This window comes from Quercus lobata, chromosome 2, assembly GCF_001633185.2.
Source record: "Quercus lobata isolate SW786 chromosome 2, ValleyOak3.0 Primary Assembly, whole genome shotgun sequence".
Taxonomy (NCBI): Eukaryota; Viridiplantae; Streptophyta; class Magnoliopsida; order Fagales; family Fagaceae; genus Quercus; species Quercus lobata.
The window spans coordinates 31,808,550-31,827,838 of NC_044905.1; the positions used below are offsets into that span (position 1 = coordinate 31,808,550).

Consider the following 19,289-nt stretch of genomic DNA (forward strand, 5'->3'; position numbering starts at 1 on the left):
CCGCCACTACAAGCCAATCAACCATCCAATCATTGCCAAAGCCAAAACCCATACCACACAATCAACACAACTGGACCACACAAACCCACACCACCACTAAAACCATTGATCCAAACCACCCAACCACATAAACCTAGACAAACCCGACCCACACCACAAACCCACATCGGCCCACCACCACGAACTCACACCGATGATCTCAACGAACTAGGAGACACCACGAAAAGAAGAAAGGCTTAGTCGAGTGGGAGATAGGGGGAGTGCTGGAGAGAAAAAGAGAGAAGGAAAGAAGGAGAGAAGACTAGAGAGAGAAGAAAGAGAGAAAATGATTTTTTAATGAGAGAAGAGAGAGACAAATAATAAACAAATATATATATATATATATATATATATTTGTCTTTGTTGCTATAGTAAACCGCCAAAGATTGCCAACTATTGCAGTTTACTGTAGCAAGGTTGTTAAAATTTTTAACTATGCCATCATTGATGTAGCATGTATTTTGTTGTTTGTGGTGCTAAAAATAGTAATATAGAAAGGAATGTATGATAAAATTTTGCTCAATTAAAATTAATTTATGAAATAAAGTTTTTTTTTTTTTTTTTTTGCCATGAATTTTTATTGTATATTCAACTTGGTCCCTGAAAAAAATTTTCTAGGCTCTATCTGATTGCCGCTAAACCAGATAAAGCGTCTTGTTTGAACTTTCAGCTGATAGAGGCAAGGCGTGATGAACGGTTTCTGGACCGTTTTCTGTGGGAAATCTAAGTGTTCAAGTGACGTTGCAAAGAGATACAGTACTGGTCCAGACTTGGACCTTGATACTTACTATGCAACTTTACAAGGTGAAGAAGCCAATGCCAAAGGTGAAAATGATTCTAATGAAAATGTTACTCCTTTTGCCAAAGCTGGATTTCTTAGTACTATGACATTTTGGTGGTTAAATCCATTAATGAAGCATGGTAAGCAGAAAATTCTTGAGGATGTTGATATTCCACAGTTACGACAGGCAGACCAAGCTCAATCATGCCACTTAATGTTCACAGAGCAACTAAGCAAACTGAGACAAAAAGCAAAATATGAATCTCCTTCAATGTTCTCAGCTATTTTTTCCTGCCAGAAAAAAAGCAATTTTAATTTCTGGATTCTTTGCATTGATCAAGGTGTTCACACTGTCCGCCAGTCCATTGTTTCTAAAAGCCTTCATTGAGGTTGCAGAAGGCAAAGCAGCTTTTGAATATAAGGGTTATGCACTGGCCAAAGGGCTCTTCTTGGTGAAGTGTTTGGAGTCACTCTCTGAGAGACGATGGTTCTTTCGATCCAGAATGATTGGGCTCCAAGTAAGATCCTTTCTTTCTGCAGCAATCTATCAGAAGCAACTCCGACTCTCAAATGCTGCTAAGGTGACTCATTCTCCTGGCCAGATAATGAACTATGTCACAGTAGATGCCTATAGAATAGGTGAATTCCCATATTGGTTTCATCAGATATGGTCAACAAATCTCCAACTATGTCTTGCATTAATTGTCATCTGGTATTCTATAGGGCTAGCAACTGTTGCAGCTTTAATTGTAGTTATATTGACGGTGGTTGCGAGTTCTCCATTAGCTAAATTGCAGCACAAGTATCTGGCAAAACTTATGGTGGCACAAGATAAGAGGTTGAAGGCCATGACAGAAGCTCTTGCAAATATGAAGGTGTGAAGTTGTACGCATGGGAGAAACATTTTAAGGATGCAATAGAAGGGTTAAGGAAAGAAGAATCCGAGCAGATACTTGCAGTTTTAACACAAAAAAGGGGTACTATTTGATGTTTTTTGGTCATCTCCCATTTTAGCAGCAATTGCCACCTTTTGGGCATGCTACTTCCTTGGAATTCCACTCTCTATTAGTAATGTATTCATGTTCCTAGCAACTCTGCGCAATGTTCAGGAGAGCATTCGGATGATCCCTGATGTTGTTGCAGTGTTATTGAAGCAAAGGTTTCATTAACTTGGATAGTGAAGTTTCTTGAGGCGCCAGAGTTAGAGAACAAAGGTACAAGCCAAAAGTGTGATGGGAAAGAGCTTGGGCAGTCCATATTTATCATGTCCACTGAAATATCATGGGAGACTAATTCTGCAAATGCCACACTAAGAGACATAAATTTGGTAGTGAAACCTGGAGAAAAGGTTGCTATTTGTGGAGTGGTTGGATCCGGTAAATCTACCCTTTCAGCTGCAATTCTTGGAGAGGTGCCAAACATCAAGGGCATAGTAAGTAATTATTTCATTCCTCATCATGGCATTGTATATTTTACGTTTTTCATGAGACTAAGGTAGCAAATTTCCTAGGAGGAATATGATATTTTTCCTTCATTTTCTCTTGTTACCCTCTACTAAATTTCTGTATTTGCCTGCTTAACTATATGCATCCATCAGTGTAGATATATAAGTTCTTAATAGTGCTTTGGGGCCTATTTTTAGGTTAACGTTAAGGGAAAGATAGCATATGTTTCTCAGACATCCTGGATCCAGACAGGGTCTATCCAAGAAAACATTCTGTTTGGGTCCCCCATGGATATGCTTAGATATCAAGAAGTGCTTAGAAGATGTTCCCTAATAAAAGACCTTGAGATGCTTCCATATGGTGATCTCACAGAAATAGGAGAAAGAGGTGTTAGTTTGAGTGGTGGACAAAAGCAACGCATTCAACTTGCACGTGCGCTCTATCAGGATGCAGATGTATACCTCTTGGATGATCCATTCAGTGCTGTTGATGCACAAACTGCAACCAGACTATTTGATGTGATAGTTTCTCTTTTTTTCTTTCTTTTTTTTTTTTAATAATTTTTAAAATTTTTATCTAATGGGTTTTTGCTACTAGTACTCTTTCTTGCTGTTGGAGAGAAAATCTAATATGCCTTGTGGCCAGGAATATGTGATGGGGGCTCTATCTAGGAAGACGGTCTTGTTGGTGACACACCAAGTCAACTTCCTTCCTGCATTTGATTCTGTTTCGGTAGTATACTAGTGAAACTATGCTGTTTTCTCAGTGTCTTTCATTTATGTATCCATTTACCTTCTGGGTTGGGGGCACTTTCTCCCCTGTACTTCTTAACTCTGGTCTTGATACCTAAAAAAAGTTGATAGATATCATTTCCAATTTTACTACACATTTTCAATTATCAGTGTTGTTAGAAACTCTTGGACTAAATAGACTCCATTTTGTTGGCAGTTTATGACTGAAGGGAAAATACTAAGAACTTCTACATATGATGAGTTACTGGCTTCTAGTCAAGAATTTCAAAATCTAGTCAATGCACATCATGACATTGTTGGTTTTGAGAGGCAAGAAAAATATGCTTCTTTTAGAAAATCAGAACCCTCCAAAAGTGAGATCAAGAAGAACTATAATGAGAAGCAATTAATGTCATCTTTAGGAGATCACTTGCTTAAACAAGAAGAAAGAGAAACAGGAGACACTGGTCTCAAGCCTTAAGTATTTGAAGCAGAATAAGGGCTTTTTGTACTTTTCCTTTGCAAACATATTCCATCTCCCATACGTAGTTGGGCAAATTATTCAAAACTACTGGTTGGCTACTCACATACCGGATTCTCATGTTAATAGAGTAAAACTGATCACAATTTACTCAATCATTGGGTGTATTCTAATTATCTCTCAGATTCTTAGATCCTTTTACTTTGTTGTTTTAAGTTTTGGGGCATCACAGACGATTTTTTCTACACTGCTGACCTCCCTTTTCCTGGCACCAATGTCCTTTTATGACTCAACGCCTTTGGGAAGGATTGTTAACAGGGTAACAGTTCAAAAGTAAAATTTGTTTGCTTTGCTTTAGAAAAACTCAGTTGGACTTATAGTGTTTACTTTTGTAGGTGTCATCTGATTTGACAGCAATCGACCTAGATGTGGCTTTCAAATTAAATTTTGCCCTTGGGGCAGCTATTATCTCTTACTCTGGCTATGCAATAATATCTATTTTAACCTGGCCAATCTTGTTTCTCCTAGTTCCAATGTTTTATTTGACTGTGCTCTTGCGGGTAATACACACACCAATAAAATGAACACAATGATTCTTTCAATGGTTATGCAATATTATCTATTTTAACCTGGCCAATCTTGTCTCTCTTAATTCCAATGTTTTATCTGACTATGCTCTTGCAGGTAATACACACACCAATAAAATGATCACAATGATTCTTTCAATGGTTATTTGATTGAAAGAAAGCATTCACTTGTCCCTGTCTCTAAAGGTCTATACTGTGTCATATCATTTAAAGTTTTAAATGATGTAGGACTCTATACACTATTAGAACTGGAAATAAAATTTTACTTACGAAATAGACTCTTTCTCCAGATCAACATTTCAAGTGAAATGTAGAGGATAGTGTTCCATGAAATTATGGATTTTCTATGATTCTGAACGCACATAGTGTGGTTACTACATTCTTTGGTGTTGTAAATAATGAAATAACTGCAAGACTATGTGATCTTAACAGGGAATCTACCTCTTTCCATATCTGGATGTACCTTTCTTCTCTGATTACTTACAGCCTTCTCAACAATAAATACTGAACTTGTTTTTATTTGGAAATATAGAGATACTACTTTGCTTCCACAAAAGAGTTAATGCGAACAGATGGTACCACCAAGTCCTTAATTGCAAACCACCTCGCTGAATCCATTGCTGGAGCCATGACAATTAGAGCTTTTGGAGAGGAAGAACGGTTCTTTTTAAAGAACCTGAACCTTATTGACAGAAATGGGACTCAATACTTTCATAGTTTTTCAGCAAATGAGTGGTTGATCCTACGTCTGGAAATTCTGTGCACAATTGTTCTCTCATCCTCAGCACTTGCTGTGACTTTGCTTAGTCTTGGAGCTTCTTCTTCTGGTTAGTAATATCAGCTTCATTAGCCCAATTGTATTGCTATAATCATGCTTTAGTTACATTCTCGTGGTGCACACCTTCATTTGTCACCATTTGGGCATTCCCTAGGATTCCTCACATGAAATCTTCATACCAAAAGTTGGATTCTTTAATGTTTCTAGCCTCACTTCTTTGAGCTTAGTCCACTACTGACCATGCTATATTAATGATACTAGTTCATCAATATATGTACTAACCAAATCAAACGGTACTTATCATATATATATATATATATATATATTAACAAGTCTCAAGAATGGATGGATTGAAAAGGTTAAAGACTTGGGTATAGATCTGTGCAAAGTTGTGTTTGGAAGGTCCTAGAGCTATCAAAAAGGCGGACAGCACAAGGGAAAACTTGACTGCAGAGCAAGGAGAGAGGGTTGCCAAGAAGAGCAACGAGTATTGAAACGTGGAGAAGTACGTGGATTATTTTGAAAGCATTTGAAAACGAGTCCCACATGGATTTCGTATGAAGTTGTTTAACTGCTTATATACAATAATCTGAAAAATCATTAACAACCCTCGGGGGTGAGGGCTGGGAGTTTCACGCGCTCGTCTAAACCCTAAACCCTCTCCCTATGTTGCATGGGGATCTTGATGCGGGGCTTTATCCGGTAACACTTCCCCCGTGCGGTTTCAAAAAAGAAGTGCCGATGCACATCGTGAAAAACTTCCCAAGTTGACATAGTCCATGAGAGGTTTGTAGGAATAGCTGCCTACACCTGACGGGTGTCTCGCGGCTATTGGTTCCTCGCCTCTCAACCACCCCCAATTTTTTCTCTTAAGTCATGGATTTCATTTTTCCTGGATTTCTGGATTATCAACGCAGAGTGTGCAATATCTGTGTGTAGTACTATTTACCCCATTAAGGTTTCTGTACAAGCACACGGCAATACTAGACATTGCACTAGATTAACACGTGATTATTTTTAGTACAAATGTCATATCCTTGTTGATACCAGGGGTGTGTCAAAGTTTAGGCTCCCAATTTTTAAAATATTTTACCCTTGAAAATGGCCTCTTTTTTATTATAAAAATGTCCAAAAATAGTCATTATAAAAATGTCCAAAAATAATCATAAATATACGATTCAAATTATACCATTTTTTTTTTTATTTAGAAAATATTCAAATTATATATGATATCAGATTTTTTTTTTTAAACCATACATTTCTAAATATGTAATGGTCTCTCATTATATATATATATATATATATATATATATAAAATTTAGAATTTAATTGTTCGGTTTTTACACCTAATAATTCACAGGCCATAAAAATTAAAAACTTAGATGGACACGTGGCGGAAAATTAGACTCAAATTGAAATCCAATTTAGAATCTAATTGGATTTAGACTCTTCAATTTTTACACTTAATAATTTATTTGGCAAAAAATTAAAAATCAAATGGAACACGTGGCACAAAATTGAGAATCCAATTAAAATTTAATTGGATTTTCTCTGAACTTAAGTTATTTAGTGCATTTTCTGACCAACATTTTCTTTGCCAATAATTTGCTTGCAGGATTTATTGGATTGGCACTATCATATGGTCTTTCATTAAATCTATTCGTTGTTTATTCTGTCCAAAATTGGTGCTCGGTAGAAAATTTAATTACTTCTGTAGAAAGGCTAGAACAGTACATGCATATTCCTAGTGAAGCTGAAGAAATAATACAAGGTCATCGACCCATGCACAATTGGCCTGTCGTTGGTGAAGTGAAGATGTATGATTTAAAGGTAACCATAAACAAATTGCAAAAAAAGAAAAAAAGAAAAAAAAGTATCCATCACCAAGTTCTAGAATTATGGAAATGTACTAACTATTATTATTATTACATTGCATCAATCAGGTGAGGTATCGCCCCAATGCTCCCCTAGTTCTTCAGGGGATAAGTTGTGTATTTGAAGGAGGGCACAAAATTGTGATTGTTGGGAGGACTGGCAGTGGAAAGACAACACTTATTAGTGCTTTGTTTCGTTTGGTGGAGCCAACTGAGGGAATGATTATTAGAAAATGGCATTGACATTTCTTCAATCGGGGTTCATGATCTAAGATCACGTTTGGGAATCATACCACAAGATCCAATACTCTTTAGTGGCATACTGATCAGGAAATGTGGGAGGTAAGGTTTTTATTTACCAATTTTAATTTTTAGTACAGCAATGTACCATGTTAAGTTGCTTTTAAATGAAATGAGAGGATGTGAGAGGCCCAGGTGCAGAGAGTTGTACACGTGGAGGCGGCGGAGCGGATGGAGGCAATGTTGAGCTTGGTCATTATGGCGGAAATGAGTGCTGGCGGTTATGAATCCGGGCTCTTTTTGGTCCGGTCAATTTTGAGTTTGGATTTGGATTTGACCAGATTTTGATGATGATCTTGTTGTTGTTGATATTATATCTAATGGGATCGACGAGAACACGTTGTAGTGACGAGGCTACAGTAATGACGAGGATATCCCCTGATGACGAACAAATCGTCAACGACGAGGAAATGAAAGTCATTCAATGGTACTAGTAAATAACTTGGGCAGTTACGAAACCAGTAAAGCAGACCGTTGTGGACTAATAAAAGCCCCATAATTGGGCTTGAGGCGTTATGAAAGAAGAGCATTTACACTCCAACGGCTAGCAGTCTAGCTCACAGGTATAAAACTCTCACATTTCGCAGCATAAGGGACGATACTACAATTCTGAAAAGACACTTCTTACTGCTAGTTCTATAAACATCTTGATTGCTCTAACTTTGGCATCGGAGACGTTGTGGCAGGCACCACACCGGTGACCATCCTTCTTGAAGAGAATCAGATGCCAACGGGAATTCCATCTGCCTCCTGAGATTGACGAGTTTTGCACCTCATCAGTTTGGTGCCGTCTGTGGGGAAGATATTTTCAGGTTCATATCTGAGAGCGTAGTTCCCATCAACCCTCTACATTCAGATGGAATCCAACCCAGACTCAGCAGCCTTGGCCCAGCAAGTCCAGGCCCTTGCAGCCACCATTGAAGAACTCACCAAACAGAACCAGGAAATGAAGCTGCGGCTCCAGCAGGTTCAACAAGCTCAACAGGAAGAAAACCGGTCCAAGGGTAACACGGAGGGAGAGGGGGATAGCCAGCAGAGGGAAACCCCCCGGAGACCAACTACTCCGGACGAACAGAACTCAGATCTTCTTTGGGAAATGAGGAAAGAGATGGACGAACTAAGGAGCGCTATCAAAGAAAAGACGGACCGGAGCGTAGACAAAATGATAAGGGCTACAGATTCGCCCTTCACTGCAGCAGTACTTGATTGCCCCGTGCCGTCAAAGTTTTGCCTGCCTCAATTAGAGCCATTTGACGGACTCAAGGACCCTCAGGATCATCTTAATACCTTTAAGACGACTCTGGGTCTCCAGCAGCCACCTGACGAGATATTGTGTCGGTCCTTCCCTACGACTCTCAAAGGAGCTGCAAGAGAGTGGTTTACTAAGCTGCCAAACTCGTCCATAGACAACTTCGATCAGCTGAGTAGTGCTTTTTTGCGCCACTTCATAGGGGGACAACGCCCAAGGAGACCAGTAGATTACTTACTCACCATAAGACAGGGAGAGAAGGAGACTCTGAGGTCATATGTCAAGCGATTCACCCGGGAAACTCTGGAAGTGGACGAAGCTGATGACAAGGTGCAGCTGACGACCTTCAAAGCAGGTTTGAGATCCAGAGACCTTGTGGCCTCTCTTGCAAAAAACCCCCCGAAGACAATGGCTAAGATGCTCCTGAAGGCACAAAAGTACATGAACGCGGAAGATGCTCTAGCTGCCATAAAAGATACTGACAGACTAGGGGACAAATCCAAAGGAGAAGACGACCGCAGAGGGCAAAAGAGAGACAGACCAGAACGTCGGAACAACGACGGGAATAGAAGGAGAGACGACAAAAATCCTCGTCAGGTAAAATTTACCCCTTTGGTTATGCCTGTTGACAAGATTTTCACGAAGATCAAGGACGAGCATTATCTCAAATGGCCCAGGCCATTACACTCGTCCCCCAACGTACGTGACAAGAACAAATATTGCCGGTTCCATAGAGACCACGGCCACAACACAGAAGATTGCAGAGACCTGAAGGAACAAATAAAGGAATTAATACGGAAAGGAAAGTTACAGAAATATGTGAAGAAAGGAGAATATAGCAAGTTCAGAGACGACAACAGGACCCAACAAGAATCCTTTACTCGGGATGACGACCATCCGTCCCAGTCTCCACGCAAAGTGATCGGGGAGATAAACACGATCGCGGGCGGACCATCCTCAGGAGGATCGTTTAGATCACTCAAAAAAGCATGCCACAGACAGGTGAACAGTGTCCACACCATGCCTCCGTCCAAGCACCGACGAACATACCAAGACATGTCCTTTAATGAAGGAGACGCCAGGGGAGTAAAGCAGCCTCACAACGATCCCCTGGTCATAGTGCTGAATATTGAAGGGTTCAATACCAGAAGGATCCTTATTGATAACGGGAGCTCAGCGGATATCATCTACCTTCCAGCCTTCCAACAGTTGAGATTAGATCCAAAAAGGCTCCGTCCTTTTGACTCTCCGCTCGTCAGCTTCAGTGGAGACAGGGTCTACCCCAGGGGAATAGTGACTCTGACGGTGACGGCAGGGACCTACCCATTGCAGTTGACCAAACAAGTAGACTTCCTGGTGGTAGATTGCCCCTCGTCCTACAATGTCATCATTGGGAGGCCCACCCTAAACAAGTGGAAGGCGGCGACGTCAGCCTACTGTTTGAAGGTGAAATTCCCAACAGACAGCGGCGTGGGTGAAGTGAAGGGTGACCAAGTCCTGGCAAGGGAATGCTATCAGGCCGTACTGGCAAAAAAGGAGAACCACACGTGGACGATTGAAGAAAAAGAGGAGGACGGGATGGAGACCCTAGAAGCAGTAGAGTTGATAGAAGGAAATGCGGACAAGACGACCAGGATAGGGACGACGCTAAGCCCCGAGATGAGAACGAGACTCATAAAATTCCTTAAGGGGAATCTAGATGTCTTTGCATGGAGTCACGAGGACATGCCAGGCATATCTCCAGAAGTCATCCAGCATAGGCTGAATGTGGACCCCAACAGGAAGCCCGTTCAGCAATGACGAAGAACCTTCGCTCCAGAACGAGATCAGGCAGTAGCAGAGGAAGTAACCAAACTCTTGACGGCTGGATTCATCCGGGAGGTATATTATCCAGAATGGCTCGCCAACGTCGTCCTGGTAAAGAAAGCAAACGGAAAGTGGAGAATGTGTGTAGACTTCACCGACCTGAACAAAGCATGCCCAAAGGACAGCTTCCCTCTACCAAGGATAGACCAGCTCATGGACTCCACCGCCGGACACAAGCTACTGACATTCATGGACGCCTTCTCAGGGTACAACCAGATAAAGATGGCTGAAGAAGACCAGGAGAAGACTGCCTTCATCACAAGCCAAGGACTCTTCTGTTACAAGGTGATGCCTTTTGGGTTGAAAAATGCTGGAGCTACGTACCAAAGATTGGTAAACAAAATGTTCAGCCAACAGATTGGCAGGAACATGGAAGTATACGTGGACGATATGCTCGTTAAGAGCAAGGAGGAGCTCGCTCACCTGGACGACCTGGAGGAGACTTTTGCAACCCTGAGAAAACACCAGATGAAGCTGAATCCAAGCAAATGTGTTTTTGGAGTAGCCTCGGGAAAGTTCTTGGGATTCATGGTTTCCCAGAGAGGAATAGAAGCAAATCCAGAGAAAGTACGAGCTATCATCGACATGGCTTCACCCAAGACCGTCAAGGACGTACAAAAACTTACAGGAAGGATAGCAGCCCTGAATAGGTTCGTCTCTAGGGCCACAGACATATGCCTACCCTTCTTCAAAACCCTCAAGCAGGCTTTTGCTTGGACCGACGAATGCGAAGTAGCGTTCCAAGAGCTGAAGCAATACCTGAGCAGTCCACCTCTCCTGAGCCCGTCCAAAGGAGGGGAGAACTTATACTTATACCTGGCAGTGTCAGCCTCGGCAGTAAGCGCAGCCTTGATTAGAGAAGAAGGCAAGAAGCAACTCCCGGTGTACTACGTCAGCCAAGCCTTTCAAGGAGCTGAGTTCAGGTACCCAAGGATCGAAAAGATCGTGTTTGCACTTATAGTAGCCTCGCGCAAGCTCAGGCCGTATTTCCAATCAAATCCTATCCTTGTGATGACGGATCAACCAATTAAGAAATCAATGAACAAACCAGAAGTAGTAGGGAGAATGGTCCAATGGGCAGTCGAACTCAGCCAATTTGACATCGAGTACCATCCAAGAGCAGCTATCAAGGCACAAGCTCTGGCTGACTTCATCGCTGAATTCACTCTGCCAGACGAAGATGGAATTACAGACGAAGTTGATAAATGGACAATACAGACAGATGGTTCGTCAGCCCAAAAGAGAGGGGGAGTAGGGGTCGTCATAACCACCCCCGACGGAGAAGTGATGAAATATGGGGTTCAACTGAAGTTCCCAGCCACCAATAACGAAGCCGAGTATGAAGGAATATTGACGGGCTTGAGGCTTGGGAAAGCTCTTGGTGCCAAAAACTTGCTGATCCAAAGTGATTCAAAGCTGGTAATCGGACAGATCAGTGGGGAGTACGAGGCAAAGGAAGAAAGGATGCAGAAATACCTTAAACTGACTAGGCAACTAACTCAAGAGTTCGACACAGTGGAGTTCGTCCAGATACCAAGAAGCCAGAATATTGGAGCCGACGAAGTATCAAAACTAGCGTCATCAGAAGAAGGGGAAACGAGCACAGACATGGCAATAGAGATCCAGAAACACCCGAGTATTGAAGAGGTGGCGGTGTTCTCCATCCAAAGCACAGACACCTGGATGACGCCCATAATATCCTTCCTCCAGGACGGGCACCTACCTCAAGACACTGAAGAAGCCAGGAAGATCAAGAAGAGGGCAGCCAGATTCACGATCTTGAATGACGTCTTGTACAAGAGAGGCTTCTCAATGCCCTACTTGAAGTGCGTCGACGAGGAAGAGGCCAAATACATCTTGGAGGAGGTACACGGAGGAATTTGTGGCGACCATGCCGGCTCCAAATCCTAGTAAACAAAGTGGTAAGAGCAGGATACTTTTGGCCAACCATGCAGGTGGACGCTGCTAACATCGTCAGAAGGTGTGACAAATGCCAACGATACGGGAATGTGCAGCGGCTTCCAGCAGAGAAAATGACGACCATAGCTTCCCCATGGCCATTTGCACAATGGGGAATCGACATCGTCGGTCCTCTGCCCCAAGGTAAAGGTCAGGTAAAATTCCTTCTTGTTGCTATTGACTATTTTACAAAATGGGTTGAAGCAGAGGCCCTAGCAACGATCACTGAGGCTCGGATCCAGAACTTTGTGTGGAAAAACATAGTATGCAGGTTCGGGATTCCCTCGACGATCATATCAGACAATGGAAGGCAGTTCGACAGTCAAGGCTTCAGGGAATTCTGCTCAAGCCTTGGGATCAAGAATCAGTTCTCATCCCCAGGGCATCCTCAGGCAAACGGACAGACGGAAGTGACGAACCGGACGCTGCTCAAGATTATCAAGACCAGACTGGACGATGCGAAAGGTGCCTGGCCAGAAGAACTACCAAATGTCCTATGGGCTTACAGAACCACCGCCAGAACCCCAACGGGAGAAACCCCCTTCAGGCTTACCTATGGTACAGAAGCAGTAATCCCAGTCGAAGTAGGGGTCACAAGTATCAGGCGTGGAACCTTCAACAAAGAGATCAATGACAACGAACTACGACTGAACCTAGATTGTCTAGACGAAGTAAGAGTCAACGCATCCAGCAAGATGACGAGGTATCAAAGAAAAATGGCCGAATACTATGACAAACGGGTCAAACTGAGACGCCTGGACATAGGAGACCTCGTCCTACGCAGGACCACCATGGCAACTAAAGACCCTACCCAGGGAAAGCTAGGTCCTACGTGGGAAGGTCCCTACCGAGTCGTTCACTACTCAAGACAAGGAAGTTATCACCTGGAAACCATGGACGGACAAAGGCTCCCTCGACCATGGAATATTGAGCATTTAAAAAAGTACCACCAGTAAATGTAATAGACAAAGGCAGTCGCTCTTGAATTCAATAAAAATTTCTTATCCCTTGATGTCTTTATGCAGACAGGTCCAGTCAATCGTGAGTCAAACTAACAAGAGTCCACCTTGACGACAGTACGTCACTGACGACAACACCAACGAATAAGATAAAAAAGGGCTAAGTGATAAGATTCCGCCAAGACGGATGTAAATCACTGACGAAGCCCTAAGTGACGAGATTCCTTAATAGGATGTAAGTCACCATAAAAAAGGGCTAAGTGATAAGATTCCGCCAAGACGGATGTAAATCACAGACGAAGCCCTAAGTGACGAGATTCCTTAATAGGATGTAAGTCACCATAAAAAAGGCTAAGTGATAAGATTCCGCCAAGACGGATGTAAATCACAGACGAAGCCCTAAGTGACGAGATTCCTTAATAGGATGTAAGTCACCATAAAAAAGGCTAAGTGATAAGATTCCGCCAAGACGGATGTAAATCACAGACGAGGGACACGCGAATAGCAAAGTCCCACTGAATGAACTAAGGACACTGGCGAACCAGAAAGGAAAAGAGCAAAAAGAAAAAGAAGAAGGATAGACATCTACAACAAAAGATAAAGGATGACGAGCAAATCACAAGAAATTTGCACTAAGTACCAGCTAAGTACAAGGTACGCTAAGAAGTTTATGCTAAATCACGTACATATGCACAAACATAGATAAACAGTGTAACAATAGAAGCAGATAAACATTAAATCATAGAAAAGCCCAAAAACATAGGGCAATTATCCTTGTTCTCATAACAGGACCAAAAAGTATTGTTCTGAAAATGGAAATAAAAACAAAAAATTTTTTTACATCACCAAAAAAAAAAGGGCCTAAAACATAATAGGCAAATATAAGTGATAAATTTCCTAAGGATCAGGCTCGGGCGTTTGGGGCGTCAGTAACAGTGTCGGCAGCAGCCGGAGTGTTCTCAGCGATAGGAGCATCGTCAGCAGCAGGGGCATCACTGTCAGGAGCAGAAGATTGGGCAGCCTCGTCAGCAGCCATCACTTGATCCACCACTTCTAGATCTAGACTTGGCAGATCAACCCCTGTAGGGTACTTGACGAGGTACCGGCGGAGGAGTTCGAATCCCTTGAAATACCAACTGAAAAGTATAGTGGAATACTCCTCCGTCTGCTGAAACGCCTCGACGGACCTGGCAGCAACTGTCTTCAATTTCTCCTTGGTCGCCTGAAGCTAGTCATCCTTCTCCAGATTCAGCTGACGCTCAACCCTTAAGTCAGAGTTAAGAGCCTTGACCTTCTCCTTCAAGGTAGCAGACTCGTCCATCGACTGTATAAGGTCCTTCTTCAAAGCTGAATTCTCCTTCTCCAGAGCCTCCATCCTAGAGGTCAAGGAGGCCACCCTAGCCTCCTGAGTAAGACACTCAGAAGCCAGATGGAGGCTCTCCCCCAACACCTAACGAAGCAAGATAAGAACGTCAGTAAAAAAAATAATAATAAAAGAGGAGACCAAGGAAAAAGTTATGAACAGCCTTACCTGCATTATCTTGTGGACGTGCTGACTCGCGACGACATTCACAAGAATCCTAGAAAAGACCTTCAGGTCCTCAGCTTTCACAATGTTGTGTGCCCGCTCTACAGCCACACCCTCGTCATCAAATATGGACGAGCCTGTTTTCTCCTTCTCTTTGTCCTTGGCTGACAGCCTCGGCCTCTTTGATGATGGAGTTGGGATTTCCTCGACAGAGGTGGCAGGCGAAGCTACTCGGGCATCCTCTACCCCCGGGACAATCGGAGTAGCATCCACGGCGGATGGACCCTTCCCCGTCACGCGAACTACTTTCTTGCCGATGCTAGCCAAGGGTTCGTCCTTCTTGGCTCTCATTTTGGCATACATGTCCTTGTTGAATTTGGTAGTCATCTCTAAAAAAAAAAAAAAAAAAAAAAAAAAAAAAAAAAAAAAAAAAAAAAAAGTGTTAAGAAATCCAAAGAATACGCAATTAAAGGCTGGACGAAGCAAAACACTTACTCTTCTTCTCCTCGATGCTGATGCTGCGCAAAACGTAGGGAGATGGATCCGGGCCCAAACAATAGAAAGCAAGTGTCCGTGGTCCAGGAGGTCGTCCCAACTCTCAATCGATTGGGAGTATTTGATTGCCTTTTGAAGACGTTCCTGGTATTTGCTCTTCAACTTGGGACGCCTTTTTACTGCACAAAGAAATGAATAAGTGGTTAATGACGACCAAGCATGCAAGACAAAAAATAAACAGACGAGAAGGAACATAGACGCACCTAAATTTGGGGTTCCCCACCGACGAAGTAACCTTGGGATATCACCCCAAGCCTCGCTGGAAGGGGTCTCAAAGTCATCCCTTGACACGAAAACGAAACGGGACTTCCAGTACCTGAATGACGAGGCTAGACCCTTAACGATTCTAGTCCTCCTCGTCCAAGGGACTAGTTTGTAATACCCAAACTCCTTTGATTCTTTCAAACGATAGATATGGACGAACTCACTCACTTTGATCAAATCCTCGTTGGCGGCCAGCCAAATCTCCATACAATTAATGACTATCCTCCAGGAGTTCGGCATGAGCTGCCCAGGGGCAATGCCAAAGTAATCCAATAGCTCCATCACCAAGGGATGGACGGGAAACCTAAGCCCGAAGGTAAAAGCAGCCTCATAGAAGCACACTTCACCTGGGAAGAAATGGCAAGCCCAATCCTCAGGACTAGGCCGACGAACCCGGACCCGTGCAGGGAACTGGAACCTATCTCTAAACCTGGCCACTGTATCAACGTCCAGCCCACACTCTTCATTGAGAGCATAAAAAGCCCTAACTTGACGAGGGGTAGAGACGGCTGTATCACCCTCGATCGGACCACCGCTAGATGACAACCCGGTGTCTAACTCACTAGATCTCACTTCCGACATTCTCCTCGTCTCTCTTTCAAACCAAGCCAATGACCGACCTAAAATTGGAGACAGCTCCCCCAGAACCACACTCAACCCACTACCTTCGAAAAGAAAATCCCCTATCAAAGGAAAAAAGTCCCCAGAGACACCCAAGGCCGCCCCTAAGCGAGCAAAAAAGAAAGAAACTGAGGGGCAAGCTACCCAAACCTCAGAGGAACTAACCATGAAAAAGGAACCCAATCCTAAAACGCCTAAACCCAAAAACAGCAAAAGAAAAATCAGGAATTTATAAAGAGCTCGTGAAGAAAATAAATCGAGGAATCGAAGAAACAACGTACCTTGGAAAAAGGAACAGTCGAGGGCGAAAAAAATGTGGCACCGGAGAAATTTGTCGCCGGAGCAAAGTCAAAGTCACCGGAAGGAGATCGGAGTGATAGTAGAAACAAAACAAAAGGGGAAAAATCAGAATGAAGGAAAGGAAAAGTTTTTTAAAAACCCAAAAACCCAAGGAAACTGAAAAGCAGCGGGAAACCCAAGAGGCATGCCATTAATACCCCCAATTAGTAGATGCCACGTGGCCACGTTCCATACCACGCTGCCATCCCTCATTAAATTCGAAGCGGAACCCCAAGCGTCACAGACAACTCAATGAACGAGACTTTTTCACCTTCTGTGATCCTCACGACATGTCACTGATGACCACAGAACCTGGGGGGCAATTGATGGGATCGACGAGAACACGTTGTAGTGACGAGGCTACAGTAATGACGAGGATATCCCCTGATGACGAACAAACCGTCAACGACGAGGAAATGAAAGTCATTCAATGGTGCTAGTAAATAACTTGGGCAGTTACGAAACCAGTAAAGCAGACCGTTGGGGACTAATAAAAGCCCCATAATTGGGCTTGAGGCGTTATGAAAGAAGAGCATTTACACTCCAACGGCTAGCAGTTTAGCTCACAGGTATAAAACTCTCACATTTCGCAGCATAAGGGACGATACTACAATTCTGAAAAGACACTTCTTACTGCTAGTTCTATAAACATCTTGATTGCTCTAACTTTGGCATCGGAGACGTTGTGGCAGGCACCACACCGGTGACCATCCTTCTTGAAGAGAATCAGACGCCAACGGGAATTCCATCTGCCTCCTGAGACTTACGAGTTTTGCACCTCATCAATATCAATGTGAGAATAGAGATTGTCTTTGTGGTGGAGTGTTCATGAAGTAATTTTACTTGGCCACTAAAACCAGTATTTATCCTCGGTCAATTTCTTGAGTTTCTGGATCTATGACGTGATATCCGGATCCTCTCCATTTCTCTTTGAAATGGAGAGTGTCCATTTCATGGACAGGATCTCTTTAAAATAAAACAACGGTTTAAAAAGTATCACGTCAATTAAAACTTAAAATGCTCAAACTCAACTATGGTTAACCTTTACTCAGTAAACCCACCTGATCTAAACAATTTTTTTCTAAATCTCTCTCTTCTCCAACCCATCTCCAAGCTCCACTCTTTCTCAACCCTGCCATTGCCGCTGCAACCATGACCCTCGTTCCAAACCACCTTTGTCACGGGGGCCACATCTCATAGACCAGCATCATCAAACTGCTCTGCTAGAACAGCCACTGCCCAGTAAGTTTCTCTCTCTAATTTTTATTTTTTATTTTTTTATTGATAAGCTCTGTTTGGTTGTTGGAAAAATGAAGGGAAAAAAAATATGATACTGCTATTTTTTGATTGATTTGTTGGTGCTGAATTTGGTTTTTTTTTTTTAGAATGGTTTCTGTTGTGTGGTGTGTGTGTTCTTTTTTTTTTTTTTTTTAACTTTTTTTTAAGCTTTTGGTTTTAATCTTGGTGGGGTGTTTCAGATTTTTGGGGGATTTATGGATTTTTTTTATCTGAATTTGTTCTTAAAGCAATGGGATTTATGGGTTATATTTTTGATACCACACCCAAGTTTCTTCCTTCTCTTTTAGTGTCTCAGAAACAAAGTTCAACAATCCCAGAAACGTTACAGAATATTTTAACCCACAAAAGAAAAAAGAAAAACACAATCTTCTTGCTAATAAAAACAATGGGTTCCAATTCAAGAACTCCAAAGGAAACGAGAATCACAAATTCACAGTGTGGGGCCAAAGGAAGTGTAGCCCCGACCCAGGCCCAGTTTATCTTAAGGCCCGCAGCCCAAGCCGAGGAGAGCATTTGCCGAGGACGACATCCTCCTCGGCACTTCATTAAATGCCCAAAGAAGGGAGTAAACTGAGTGTAGCGGGCAGGGTCAGGGAAAAAGCAGCCAACACAGTAATACGGAATTCGGCGTCTGACAGGCCCATGCCTATGCCCATGCACCTTTCTAGCAACTCCCAACCACTCTAGGTATGGGTCGATTGGACAGGCCTGCACCCTCAAAAGTAAAATCAACACGTGGACACAAAAAAGGGGATGGAGCACCAGTATAAAAGGGGAAGAAAATAAAGCTCCAGGGGGGGGACTCCGGCTTAAAAAGAAAAAAAAGGAGTTGAGTTAGAAAAATAAAAAACCCGCCCATGCAGTATTTCCCATAAGAACTACTACCAAGCAGATCATCTATGCCCAAGGCCATACCTTTGAAGCCCATTCTCTACAAATAATATTGTGAGGGCCTCTTTTCGTATGAGCCCAACACTGTCTTGGGACCGTAACAAATTGGGTACTTACAATTGGCGCCGTCTGTGGGGAGGTTTGTGTCTTGGCATAGATGATGGTTTGAGACAATACCCGTGTCGTTTCTACCAGCCACTTACAGTGCTCTAGTGTAAAGCTTTGATAGGGGCTATGATCCTTGACTAGGGGCTACACTTATAGCGTCAGCCACATAGATGGTTCAAGGGGCTCGGCCGAGGATTTCATTCCCTTAAAGTCAAGGAAGAAGCAAACTACAAGTTTTGGACAGAACCAAGGCCTTGTATGGTCCTCGGACCCAAGCCTCTGGGGAAACCAACTACTAGAAGCAAACTACAAGTTTTGGACAGAACCAAGGCCTTGTATGGTCCTCGGACCCAAGCCTCTGGGGAAACCAACTACTTAGAAGCAAACTACAAGTTTTGGACAGAACCAAGGCCTTGTATGGTCCTCGGACCCAAGCCTCTGGGGAAACCAACTACTTACGAGCAAAACTACAAGTTTTGGACTGAACCAAGGCCTTGTATGGTCCTCGGACCCAAGCCTCTGGGGAAACCAACTACTTAGAAGCAAACTACAAGTTTTGGACAGAACCAAGGCCTTGTATGGTCCTCGAACCCAAGCCTCTAGGGAAACCAACTACTTAGAAGCAAACTACAAGT

General features: G+C 42.9%; 1 pseudogene; it reads left to right on the top strand.

The window, feature by feature from the left end:
* Window positions 1-728: 728 nt before the first annotated feature.
* Window positions 729-19,289, top strand: part of LOC115963133 — a 36,029-nt pseudogene continuing 17,468 nt past the window's right edge.